Source organism: Coccinella septempunctata, chromosome 1 (genome assembly GCF_907165205.1).
Source record: "Coccinella septempunctata chromosome 1, icCocSept1.1, whole genome shotgun sequence".
In the NCBI taxonomy this organism is placed as follows: Eukaryota; Metazoa; Arthropoda; class Insecta; order Coleoptera; family Coccinellidae; genus Coccinella; species Coccinella septempunctata.
The window spans coordinates 52,536,875-52,551,180 of NC_058189.1; the positions used below are offsets into that span (position 1 = coordinate 52,536,875).

Here is a 14,306-nt window from a genome sequence, read left to right on the forward strand (position 1 = left end):
CGTCGACCGTACATACCTTTATGAAAGTAAGTAGTTACCAGATTGATGGCCTCAGCTAGGTCGCCGTATTCGCAAATTCCCTCAACTCTGGAGTGGTTATATAAACTGCTCCAAAAGAGTTAGGGATATCGTATTCAATCGTTTTTAAAAGTATGTAATCTTCGAGAAAATCGCTGTAAAATCATTTAAAACTCAATAACAATTTGAATCGATCCAATAAAAATCAGTATGAGACATTTCGTCAATCTGGTCGCCTTTTTTCTGAAGTTTGGTTCTTTGCATATGCTTCATGAATGTTCTTATTTTGAAATGAAGTCAGTTTATCAATGGCTTCGATTTGAAACGAGTTTTCTGAAAATGCCACGACGTAAATTAACAAACGTTGAGGCTAATAGGGCTATCGGAATGCTACAGGGTGGCCTAACTCAGGTTGTTGTAGCGGAAAGGCTCCAAGTCAGCCAAAGTGTGATATCTCGACTGTGGAATAGGTTCAGGGAGACAGGTTCCGTGTAGGAAAGACCAAGGCTTGCTGGGCGACGAAAAACAACACCTGCTCAGGATCGTTTCATCACCGTTTCGGTGAGAAGAAACCTTACATCTACGTGTAGAATGCTACGGAATACTTATGCAGATGGGGTCCAAGTTTCTATCGAAACCATCAGACAACGTTTGAGAGAGGTGAATCTAGGTTCTAGACGTCCATTAAGAGGAGTTCCATTAACACGTGACCATAAGCGTCAAAGACTCGAATGGGCAAGGCAACATATCAATTGGAACGATAAATGGCGTAGTGTCCTTTTCACTGATGAATCCAGATATGGACGATTTTCAGATTCTCGATACTCCGTAATCGTCGCTATGTCCAAGTCCATCCATTTCGAGGGGGTAGTGTTATGGTATGGGCAGGGATATGTTTCAACGGGCGCACAGATCTACACATTTGTCTTGGGAATATGAGCGCCTTACACTATAGGGAGCATGTCATTGACAATGTTGTGCCAAATTTTCCGCACTCACCAGATTTGAATTGCATAGAACATGCATGGGATATGCTCCAAAGAAGAATAAACATCAACCTACCCCAGAATCCTTAAATGATCTGAGAGAGCTTCTACCCCGTTTATGGAACCAAATTCCTCGAGAAATGTCCAACAACCTCGTGTGTAGTATGCAAAGAAGATGTCAAGCTGTTATTGATGCCTGTGGAGGCCATACATCGTATTGATAGTCTTAAAATGCTTGAATTCTCTGGGAATAAAATTTCTATATTTTACTCGATTTTTCTTAACCACCGCATACGCTGCAGACCTACAGGCTAAAATTAATTTGCAACTTGAAATCATATTAATATGAATTTTCATCACAAAAATCTTATTTTAACTATATTTTTTTGCAATTTAAGTCAATATCCCTAACTCGTGTGGAGCAGTTTATTATATTATTAATTGTCATATGATTTTGTTCAATATTAAATATGAGCATTGTTGTATGAATTATCTAATATCATATTCGATTTATGTTACTTCAAGAAAACCTTTTCTTCATGAAAATGCACAGATATACTGAAATTCAGACGATTCTATCCTCCAGTCCATATCTGGTGTTTTTGTCCTCAATAATCAGGATTAATTTGTTGTGAAATTCGCATATGAACAAGCGTACACCTGAAGAAATATATGCCACAACTCTATCTCAGTTGTTTGTATCAAAACATCACATCATTGGCCTAATTGAACGCAGCTCGTGTTTACAAACAACAAATTCAGTTATCAACCTCATGATGAGTTAACTGAATAGGAAAATAAATCAACCACAAAGGAATTAATTTTAATTATGCCTATTAAACTTTATTAAACAGACAGTACGTAATCATTGCGATTCAGTGAACATGATTAATAAGTGTGAATTACCAATGGTTGTTTGTCCGCAGTCGTTAATGATGTTGTGAAATGATCGCCATTTTTTCCACGAGTAGGTGTATTATCTGACTTGTTAGGAAAGAAATGAATCGTTAATTGATATAACAGTTGGAACAAGCAGACTATGTATTTTATAAGAGGGAATGAACGTAACAATTCATTTGCGAATTGTTTTCGGACTAACAAATTTTTCGAATTTAGTTTCTTTAGCATAATGAAGCCCATTTAGTACATAACCCTAAACCCTGTTTACAAAAAAGGTTAGTAGTACCTACACACATGTGTACTCTTTGTTGAGGACGAAATTTTCTGGCTAAAACTCCAGTTCTTTGTCCGATTAATGCAATTTTTAGATTCGGAATTGGATATACGAGGATGTATTGATATCTAGTTAGCCTAGACCAGTTCCATGCATAAAAAAATATTGTGTTACCATAGCAACGAACAATAACTCATAAGAAGTGCCAGTGTGAAGTTTGAGGTCAAAAAAGTAAAACAAAGTTACGCAATAAAATAGAAGAAAGAAGATGACCACCGAAATTGTGAAAATCGAAAAATTGGAGTATTGAGTCATCATCAGGTACCTGTATTTAAAAGGGTTAAGAGGTGAGCAGATTTACGAAGATATGCTTGATACCCTTGGTGATCAATGTTCTTCGTATGCGAGAGTGAAAAATTGGACTGCAAGCTTCAAAAGAGGTAAATTTTCCATTGAAGATGATGACCGATCAGGAAGGCAAGTTTCTGTGTCAGTGTCCGAAAATATCGATGCAGTTCATGACATGATTTTATCAGACAATCGAATTGGGCTAGAACGGATATTTGAAGCACTGAATATTTCATACGAACGCGTTCATCATATAGTTCACGTCAATTTGGACATGAGAAAAATTGCTACAAAAGGGATCCCCAAATGTTTGAATGTTGACCAAAAGCGTGCAAGGGTAGAAGCACCGCGTTCGATCTGTGCTCGATTTGAAAACGATGTAGACTTCTAAAACCGAATTGTTACTATGGATGAGACTTCTGTACATTTCTACGATCCAGAAACAAAGCAACAATCGATGGAATGGCGACATTCTGGTTCTCCAAGACCTAAGAAGTTTCGTGTCCAAAAATCTGCTGGAAAAGGTCTTGCTTCATTTTTTTGGATTGACATAGAGTAATCATGATTGATTTTTTCGGTAAGGGTAGAAAAATAACCGGAGATTACTATTCGACATCACTGACCACTCTTCGGGAAAAAATTGAAGAGAAAAGACGCGGAAAGCTATCCAAAGGTGTTTTGTTTTGCAGAACAACGCCCCTGCACTCGAATCTCATGTTGCCATGCAAAAAATTCGTGATTTAGGGTTTGAATTACTAGAACACCCCCTTTATTCACCAGGTAAGGCTTCATCCGACTATCATCTCTTTCCTCAACTGAAAAAAAGTTTGAAGGGTCGTAAATTTCCTTCCAACGAGGAGGTAATAAAAGCTGTGGAGGTCTGGTTTACAGAGCAAGAAGAAAAGTTAAAAAGAGGTCTAGAGAGGTTGCAGGCCCGCTGTAATAAATGTATCCAATTAAAAGGAGAATACGTTGAGTAATAAAATATTTTGACATTGAAATTTTGTCTGTTTCTATAGTAGGCTAAGAGTTTTTCAATATATACTCGTATTTATCCACTGTGGAAATTCCTTGACTTAAACAGACTAAATAAAGTACTGTGAACAAGCCAAATGATGTATGCGACTATGCGTGAGTATAGAGCACATAATAATAATAATAATGGTTCCCTGGAGTCAAAATTGATGGACGCATTTCTGTACCAAGCTTACGTCCAGTTTCATAATCGAATTTAACGTCACTTTAAGCTTAAAGCTTTCTTTACTGTCATTTTTAGTAGGGTTAAAGGAAGCTTTTAAATTGAAGGGACTTTAGGTTTGGTCATAAAACCGGCCGTTAGTTTAATCATCAACCATCACATTTTACACCATAGTAAAATGCAAAAATGACGTTTTCTTAATTAAATTTTTGGAATGGCGAAGCCCTAAGAAAGTGAGTAATAAAATCTTTGAGTGGACTAGGGCTGCAAAAGAAGAAAAAAGGAAAAAATATTTACAAAAGTTTCGAATTAATTTTTATCATACTCCATGAAGTTGGAATTAATTAGTCTAGTACTTGGAGATGAAAGGACTGAATAGGTATATAGATAATAGATTAATTTTCGTACAAAAAAGCCGTACAAGTTACGAATACCGGAATGAAAAGCCTTTGTCCAAACGCAGTTAATTCGTTGAATGATGTTTCATTGGACAATGTTTATTTTCCATTTTCCACCATATTAACACTAATTCGTAGTAATTCCTCCATTTTTGTTTCAGGCCCGCCACCATTAGCCGCAGCGAAGTGAGTACAATGTGAAGTTATTATCCAACTTTTTCAATTTCTCATATAGCTTCCATTTCTGCATGAAATGCTGCTCGGTTTTAATACGTTCCTTTTCAATCACGCACATACAGCATGGATTTGCAGTATGGCTACGATTTTCGCCGCAATGATCGGCATCAGCTTGATTATGTTTTCAATATATCCGTGATCTGCGAAAACGTTTTCGATTACACAGTTTTTCGTATTTCGCTTCCTTTTCAGAATTTTTCAGGCGTGACGTAGAGTTGGCCTTTTATGTGAAAGGCTGGAAGTTGCATGTAGTTCGTCCTACTGTGGAAAATTGTTCATTATCATCGTTCATTATGATTTTTCGTATTTTTTCATAGTTGAAGGAAAACCCCATTTCGTTTGAATGATGATGAATCAACATCGGTATAGTGTGAAAAACAGAAATCCCAAAGAATGAAAATTGTTGTTGTGTTTGGAATGTTCCCAAAGAATGAAATTGGTGGAGAAAATTATACAGTTGTTTTCAAAGGTGAGGTCATTTTGCGACAGGAGGTAGAAGTCATCAGAATAAGTCATTTCACCAAAGATTGTCTATATAAGATATTCAAGACGGCGGAGCTACAACTCCTAGAATTTCCACAAAATTTCATTAAATTCCAAGTACGTGTCTATGGAAGGTGACTCCAGCATCAGATAAACGAAACAGAACATAATAAACATATGGCTGGACAATTAATGATTCAGTACTTCCGAGTTTATCTTGTTAGTTGCATCAGGTCAGTCGAAAAAATTGTTGTATCGTGCGATACTATTATTGTTACCCGATTTCATCCCATTTTCACGACGATTGTTGGAGGGTTCTAACAAGAAAAGATTGTGAAGGGTAATGTGAAAAAATTTGTGAATAATTTAGACCTTTTTTACTGGTGAACTAATAGGTAGGTACTCTTTTTTTATACTTGGTCCTGAGTGTTTTTCTGGTTTGTATCGAAATGAGCAATTACATAAAATCTCTTAAGTTTCTAAATCACGAGAAAAATTCGTCAATCTCATTTTTCATTTTGATTCCCACGAAAAATCGAACGGGCCAATATCCTGAACGAAATCAAATATGGTTGAGTCAGTCATCAAGAGATAAGTTTTTTCCCATTGCGATAATTCAGATAACAAATGATCTAGGTTCGTTTTAGGATATATTTAAGTAATCATTTTCAACTTTGTCATTTTGAAAATTTTGTAAAGGTGATTTTGGTGAAATTATTTTGACCAGTTCTACCTTCTGTTAAAAAAAAGCCTCACCTCTATACAGTGCCAGTCCCTAACTAATAATCAATTCAAGTCAAAGGCAGCTTGTTTGTTGTAGATATGCTGGGATAGGTCAATTAGTATCCTGAATTGCGCTATTCTTAACGCAAGAAAATGTTTTACATCATGTCCCAAATTTTAGACATGATGTCATTGATAATTTTTCTACAAAGCAATCCTAACTTCTCATAATAACTATTCTCAAGGAGTTTTTCAAGTTAGACCCGTTTGCACCAAACGCACTTAGTGTTAAGTGTCCCTTAAAATGAACCCTTAACTTAAATTACGTTGCACCAACTGTTAAGTGACATTTAAATGGCTAAAGCTAGACTTAAATTTAAGCGCTCCTGTAATGACCACTTAGGTATTTGAGGGTGGGATTCTAACCTAAAATAATTTGTTGGACTGGCTGCAGAACTTCCCATTTTTTGAATGAATTCATTACTGAATACCAAGCCTTTTCTTTTGCCTTTATTGTAATGCCATCAGTCTTTTTTAATTTTCAATTCGGTGTCACGAATCATACTATAGTTAGCAACTCTTTTCTTCTGTTGAGAAGTTGAGTGCCCTTCGTAAATTACCACCACTTGCTCGGCCATCATTCATCATCATATTCGTTTTGTACTAACAAGGACAATAAGGACATTTTCTTCACGTTCCTCTTCAACAATAATAAAACAAATTCACACAAGACCTTACAAAGAGAGTGTACTTATATAAACTTAGGTACCCTTTATTTGACAATCATTATCATTTTCAATATTAATGCTAATTCAACAACAAAAAGTTGTTACTCTTTGATAATATTATAATAATATCCTTGACACTGACTCACAGGACAATAAAGTTAGGTTAATGAAATGACAACGATCATCGGCAACCGGCCAACCAATGAAATGGCTTTATTGGACTAATTATAATAATTGGATTATTTGTTCTTCTTAAATTAGCTACCTTATGATACTTTGCGACATGGGCGGTAGATCAGGATCCTTCTCTCTGAATAATTGAAGAACCACATATTGTGTCCTATCTCCGTACCAATCATCATTAACATTTCAACGGGTTTCAGTTAACTAGAGTATTTTGCTCGATTTTCAATAAACGTTGTTTCTCACAAAACGACAAACTAATGAATATCCTACATACCTCATATATATTTATGTTTGGCAGAAAAGATTAAAAAATACTTTTTGGCATTCCAATTAAAACGCTCCTTCAAATGAGAATATTTTAGTTGTACTGTTTTATGTGTGCCACTCCTAAAGTTTCCAATCAAAGTTATAGCGTTTCTCAGGAAACGTCCATTTACCCTTCGGTCCATTACGAAATGAGTAGAAGGTTTTAGGGTCCAGATTGAAATCAGTACTTACCCAATTAAAATTATGAAACGCTGCTGATTTCATCATAAAAATCCCCGGTTGAAACATCAAATTCGAGCCGGCGATGGCATAAAAAGAAAAAACTTCGCGAAATTCATCATTTTCGAGAGACCTCTCGACATCGCTTAAAATTCATACCATTCATGACTCATTTCAGCGGAATAAAATTCCGCAGGATGGAGGAGAACTAACAGTTAGAGAGGTCAATGCCTCATTTTTCATGACTTTTTTTAATATCACGAAATATGGCCCTTTTGATAATAGGACGGGGGCTTTGCTGCGGAAAACCACAGCTGTTATGAAGTGACGTGGCGGGATTACAAGGAAAATGGATGATAAATGAACACCCTTTCCACTCGCACACTGCATTTAACTTGTAATATATCGAGGTGGAATTCTATGTGCTGAAATCAACATAATGGTGTAGACGCTGGGGATTTCGACTCATATATCAGGACGTGTGCGGAATCATCTCCATTAGAAATTATTATTTTATTGCTCTGCTCTTGATGGACCTCGTTTGGCATATTTGGTATTCAAATTTCTTGAACCTTTATAGATCATTATGAAAGAGGAAGCTCCGACGTGTCGTTTATTTTAAACTCAGATTCCTCTCGTGAGATTCAAAATCTTTCTCATTAAAGTATAGTGTTTTTTTTTTCAAACATTACGAAATCAAAAAAGAACTAATTTTGAAAAATTCATATTTTCTTCCATCAAGTTTCGGGATGAATCACAAAGTTTCTCTGGATCTCTAGTGCCAAAAAATTACTTGTATTCATTATAAGGCATAATCCATTCACTTTTATTTTAGCAGTCGGTTGGCTATGGAAATTTGACACATTTCACTCTGTTTAGTACGAAAATGTATGTTTTATGACGCTTGTCAAAACATTTTTGGGTTTTGAATCAACGCTATGTTGCCTGTTCTACGTAAAAGTTTCTGTTATTACGTATTTTATCACAATGTCGAATCTCTTCGGAAAATATGTGAAGAACATAATTGAAGTTTATACAAATAACTGATTGAAGGCATACCAAATCCAGTTATTCACATGAAAAATAGAAGAGATCAGTATAATATCATAATATGCACTAGCTTGGGGAGAGTTAATGTTCGTTATCTTCTTTGGCTAAAGTTTGAATACGTTACATCAGTTGTAGATTTCAAAAATACTAACCCGAAGATGAAATGCATATGAAGCAGTGGTTGGGAATGGGAATTTCCCGAAGGAATTAACAGATAATTACAAGAATGTTAAATTCTTCAACAAAAATCATCTTGCATCAATATAAGTGAACAAAAATTTAACATGAATAAACAATTAGCAGGACAACTGGCGCGTATTTGTGGCTGTTCATCTTAATGCATTGATATAATAATAATAATTAGATATTTATTGGTACCTTAAGACATTTACAATGTAAAGGACAAGTCAAATGATAAATAGAAAAATTAATTTTCGGGAACTTATTCTACGATGACATTCATCGAAAATCCTCTAGTAAACTTTTCGCATTAATTCACTCAAACATAAAATTCTCAAATGCCACCACTTTTTTGGGTCTCCCAATAGAAGGAAATTCTTTGTCATCCTCTTCATTCACAATCTTTCTGATTGTGGAAATATTCAGCTGAAATATAAGTCGTTTAGATTCAGATGAAACATTATATAAATTCTCTTACATTGAATATGTTCGCTACCGTCTGACGTATTGTGGATTTCAGATTATCAGGGTATAACTATTTGAATGAGCGGATCTGAATTCTAAATAGCACTTCCTGAAACCCTGTCTCTTTTTTCAATCACTTTCGGCATTTTCGTAATATTAATTGATATGAGTTGTGGCAACGGCATTATGACATTAACGACATTTCATGAGTGCCAACCTTACTTCGTTCTAGTTACAAAAACTTGAGAAAATTATTTCATGGCCAACCGACTGCTGAAATGAATGTGAATGCAGTATACATGTAGGTATCTATTTTGCTAACAGAAACATTAAAATGAGTTCTACCACTTGCAATCTGATATCAATAGATGAGCATCGTCGAAGCTGAATGAAAATGCTGATTTTATTACAAATACCTGTAAATATTCATTAGGTTTGTTTTACTAGTACCTCATATTGTATTCCAATATCATCTCTGAAATAAGAATACAAGGACGAGACTTACCACACGTGAAAGAATGACTATTTGAATGATAATAGCTATACATATGTCTCTCAAATCAGATGAGACATAACGAAAATTCATCATGAGGATATCATTTGTCGAACACCCACGAATATAAAACAGGATGAAGAATGGTATTGTTATTCAGATTCGATACTATAGGTGAGATAACAATTAATGAGTTAAACAAACACTGCATTTGTATGTGAGTGAATCTAGATATTGGCGATTTTGCTTGGTTATTATGTAAATATCATCTGACAACAATGAGTTCTCATATTGCGAAGGCATTCAGTGCTAAAGATCATATTATTGACTTCTCATCTTAGCGATAAAGTGTTTTTTCTGTGTTGAAATATATGCAGAAATGTATTTATCATTATCGAGATTTATAGGCGTTTTGTTATGTATACGAGCGATAATCGAATATATTATATAATAAACTGCTCCACATGAGTTAGGGATATTGACTTAAATTTGAAAAAAATATAGTTAAAAATAAGATTTTTGAGATGAAAATTCATATTAATATGATTTTAAGTTGCAAATTAATGTTAGCCTGTAGGTCTGCAGCGTATACAGGGTGGTTAAGAAAAATCGAATGAAATAACGAAATTTTATTGCCAGAGAATTCAAGCATTTTAAGACTATCAATACAATGTATGGCCTCCACGGGCATCGATAAGAGCTTGACATCTTCTGTGTATACTACTCACGAGGTTGTTGAACATTTCTGGAGGAATTTGGTTCCATTAACGGGGCAGAAGCTCTCTCAGATCAATTAAGGATTCTGGGGTAGGTTGATGATTATCTAATCTTCTTTGGAGCATATCCCATGCATGTTCTATGCAATTCAAATCTGGTGAGTGCGGAGGTATTGGTAAATGTGGAATACCAAGCTCTTCGCGCGCATTCTCAACTATGGCTGCACGGTGCGGTCTAGCGTTATCGTCTAGAAATTGAAAAGTTTCACCAATAGCAGCGTGAAAATTTAGCACAACATTGTCAATGACATGCTCCCTATAGTGTAAGGCGGTCCTATTCCCAGGAAAAATGTGTAGATCTGTGCGCCCGTTAAAACATATCCCGGCCCATACCATAACACTACCCCCTCGGAATGGATGGACTTCTTGGACATAGCGACGATTACGGGGTATGCGTGGGATTGTCCATACCCTTATTCTTCGAGAATCTGAAAATCGTCCATATCTGGATTCATCAGTGAAAAGGACACTACGCCATTGATCGTTCCAATTGATATGTCGCCTTGCCCATTCCAGTCTTTGACGCTTATGGTCACATGCTAATAGAACTCCTCTTAATGGACGTCTAGAACCTAGATTCACCTCTCTCAAACGTAGTCTGATGGTTTCGATGGAAACTTGGACCTCATCTGCATTTTGAGGAGTATTCCGTAGCATTCTACACGTAGATGTGGGGTTTCTTCTCGTCGAAACGGTGATGAAACGATCCTGAGCAGGTGTTGTTTTTCGTCGCCCACCAAGCCTTGGTCTTTCCAACACGGAACCTGTCTCCCTGAACCTATCCCAAAGTCGAGATATCACACTTTGGCTGACTTGGAGCCTTTCCGCCACAACAACCTGAGTTAGGCCACCCTGTAGCATTCCGATAGCCCTATTAGTCTCAGCGTTTGTTAATTTACGTCTTGGCATTTTCAGAAAACTCGTTTCAAACCGAAGCCGTTGATAAACTGACTTCATTTCAAAATAAGAACATTCATAAAGCATATGCAAAGAACCAAACTTCAGAGAAAAGGCGACCAGATTGACGAAATGTCTCATACTGATTTTTATTGGATCGATTCAAGTTGTTATTGAGTTTTAAATGATTTTACAGCGATTTTCTAGAAGATTACATACTTTTGAAAACGATTGAATACGATATCCCTAACTCTTGTGGAGCAGTTTATTTATATGATATGATGGAAGTATATGACATTGGAAATAACGGCCCATTTAGCAGAAATTGATAATATTTCTGATGAGATTTGCTGTTGTACAGCTCATGCTTCATTCTTCCCAAAAAGTGTCTGTAGACTGTGAATGGTTTTGTTTCACATCTCTAGCTTCAAAAATGAAAAATTTACTGTCTTCAAAATTTCAATTTTTAATAATACATATCCCAAAAACAGAGAATCGCAGTGGTTTTTACCACTGTTTCTCGGAGGAAAAAAACATCTCTGAAAGGTGGTGTCTATTTCGCTCTAGCCCTTGGACCCCTTCACTGAAATTTGGGAGACCCTGTGCAAATGAAAACTTGTAGGAAAAATAACTTCTAAAAATTAGAGAAATTAAGTTTATTTGTGAATATGGTAAAAACTACATGAGCAACAAGGAATAATTTATCGTTTTTCTTTGAAGATTATTAGGTTTCTGAATGAAATCATCTTTGCTCGAGGTTTCTTTCAATTATTCATTTATAAATGTTTGTTTGTCTTTTTCTCTGATCAACTCCAAGTAGCTCGTTAGAACAAAGCTGTACATGCTGTCTGAAAAGACGCCAAAACGAGGATAATACGAACGAAAGAAACTGTCGGTGTTTTCCCCTTTTTACGGTCGACCATTCCTAGTACAGACAATCGTAAATCTCTCCTCAAATACTCAATCTCTCGTACGAAATGTGTAATCCGGTCTGCTGAGATGGTGTCTGGCCTGTCCCAAAAACCGATAAATAAGAAAATGCATATAGGAATCTGGGCGTTGTTTACTGGGGACATTCGCGTGTTTGTCATAGTCCAAGAATCAAACGGCAAACGTTAAAGTTATAGGTATATGAATATTGGCCACATTGTTCGCGAAGGTCTCGCATCGCAGTCGGGTGCACGCATAAAATGCATTCTGCGAATAGACCATAACGTTCGTCTGGTTAGGAATTATGGCCAAGGGGAGACTGAGCTGGATGGATGTTGTTGAAAAGGCAAGTTTTATAGCTTCGAAAAGACGGATACTGGTATACTGAAAAACGTTTCATTTTGGATTTACCTGTTCGAACTGGCATCACTGATGAGGACACTTGTACACATTTTTTTTCATTTTTCCAGGCACCGTTTTAGAGATATCGGAAAAGAATTTTTTTCGGTTCATTTTCTGAGCAGCACCCCCAAATCGCAAAAACTTATTTTGGATGGTACAGATCGTTTGTCCAACGTAAGTCCACTTTTGTCCACCAATTTTCTTCATTTGTCCACCCACATAGAAATCAATCTTTGAAAATTTTGGAAGGTGGGAACTGCAAATGAAAATTTTTAACCAAAATTTCAGGATCGTTTGTCCATCGTAGGTCCATGTTTGTCCACCTTTTTCATTTTCATTTGACCAGGCACCGTTTGAGAGATATGGAAAAATAAGTTTTTTCGGTGCATTTTCTGGGCAGAAATTCGTCAAGACCGAACGGCTGCACCTAGATGAAATTCTCAGTTTTATTACTAGAAGACTTGCTCTTTCAGAATATGTATCACATTTTCATCTACGGTTACTTTCATTGAGAAATAAAGGACTCGAAAGCTGACCTTCGAAAAATCCTGAAAAAGATGGGTTCAGTTAAAAACTCGTCAGAATCGAACGGTTGCACCTAGATGGATGAAATTATCAGATTTATTACAAGAAGAGTTGCTCTTGCAGAATATCTATCACATCGACATAGCAACAAAGGTGAGTTGACATTTATTGATTCAGTGAAATTTTTTTTTTACTAACAAGTGAAATATAATATAATATAATGAGATAATGAGATAATAAATATAATGAGTAATGAGATGAATATGAGCAGGTAAAAGTCATCTTGCTATTGTTGCTTTGGATTTAATAATGCCCTAGCAACAATCAATCGAAGCGACACCTTTCATGTCATTTTATAAATCAAATAATTCTCTGGAAAGTGCAATCATTCGAATCCTAATCGAAATGGCATAAAATTTTGTATACAACACGTAAGTTATAAATGTTTATTCATTCGAAGAAAAAAACCTTCTCGACCTTCGGGCTCGTAGGTTGAACTGGTAGAGACTATTATTACCAATTTCTACTTAAAAATATCTCCAGTTTTTCGTTCATTAGAAGCCCCCTCTTATCCATCTTTTAAAACTGGAAACAATTGCTTTTTCACATAATACCAACTCAATAATGCTAAATTGATAGCTAATAGCTTTGTAACAATATTTTGAACCCTGACCTGAGTTCGGCACATCTTAGGATAACATTAATTATTGTGATTGTATGCGAAGGGATTCTTTTGCCTGGATTCATTTACATGCTCTTGAAAACTCCTGCAACCTTTCGAAGAAATGGCAGAAACTAAGAGCGTAGTCACTTACTTTACTGCGTGAATGTACTCTGTAGGTTTAAGTGTATTCAAGTGCAGTTTAAAGAAAATTGACATGCAAAACGATGATGTTTCCGATCCGCTCGTATCGAAGCACACTCATGGCGTTAGTGTTTCGACATTATGGTGAGAATATTTCACTGAAATCGGTACGCGGCAAAGAGGAAAGTATACGTTCGATGATGACCTGCATATTTTATACATAACAACCACGGAAATCTTGTACATTCAAACAACCTGTAGGTGGTAGCATACGATTACATCTCCTTCACAACTGCCACTCTTGTTGGCTTGTATACATTATACTCAACGTGGGATTTGACTCGATCCCAACATTCATGGACCGTATAAGAGCCGTGTTCCGTTTATCAAAACGTAGGTTCGTGTGCATGTCACTGAAACCAGCAAAGTAGTGCGAAATCGTTCGCTTCGAATTTTATAGAATAGCATTTCCATGAACAGCGATTTATGTTGCGTTTTCAGGTGGACAGCCAATAGGTTGATTTGAATGTGATCCGGATAACAGCGTTCTGCACAAAGCAGTCGATCATACGGAATTGCATACTCATCTCAATTTATAATGAACCAGCATAAAATCCAACTACGCCCATAACCTGTGTTTACTCTGAACTTCACAGATTTTTCTGTTGAAATGTTTATACTGCATTCACTTTTATTTAAGCACTCAGTTGGCCATGGAAATTTGACACATTCCACTTTGTATAGTACAAAAATGTGAGGTTATGACGCTTGTCAAAACATTTTTGGGTTTTGAATCAACGCTATGTTGCCCGTTCTAC

The 14,306-nt window shown here is 36.1% G+C and overlaps 1 protein-coding gene across 1 annotated transcript in view; it reads left to right on the forward strand.

Moving 5' to 3' along the window:
- Positions 1-14,306, forward strand: part of LOC123322851 (frizzled-2) — a 350,497-nt gene that overhangs the window by 165,767 nt on the left and 170,424 nt on the right. The window contains exon 3 of the mRNA XM_044910903.1: positions 4,284-4,308. The gene's annotated coding sequence lies outside the window, so the exon portion shown is untranslated. The remainder of the gene's footprint in view (positions 1-4,283; positions 4,309-14,306) is intronic.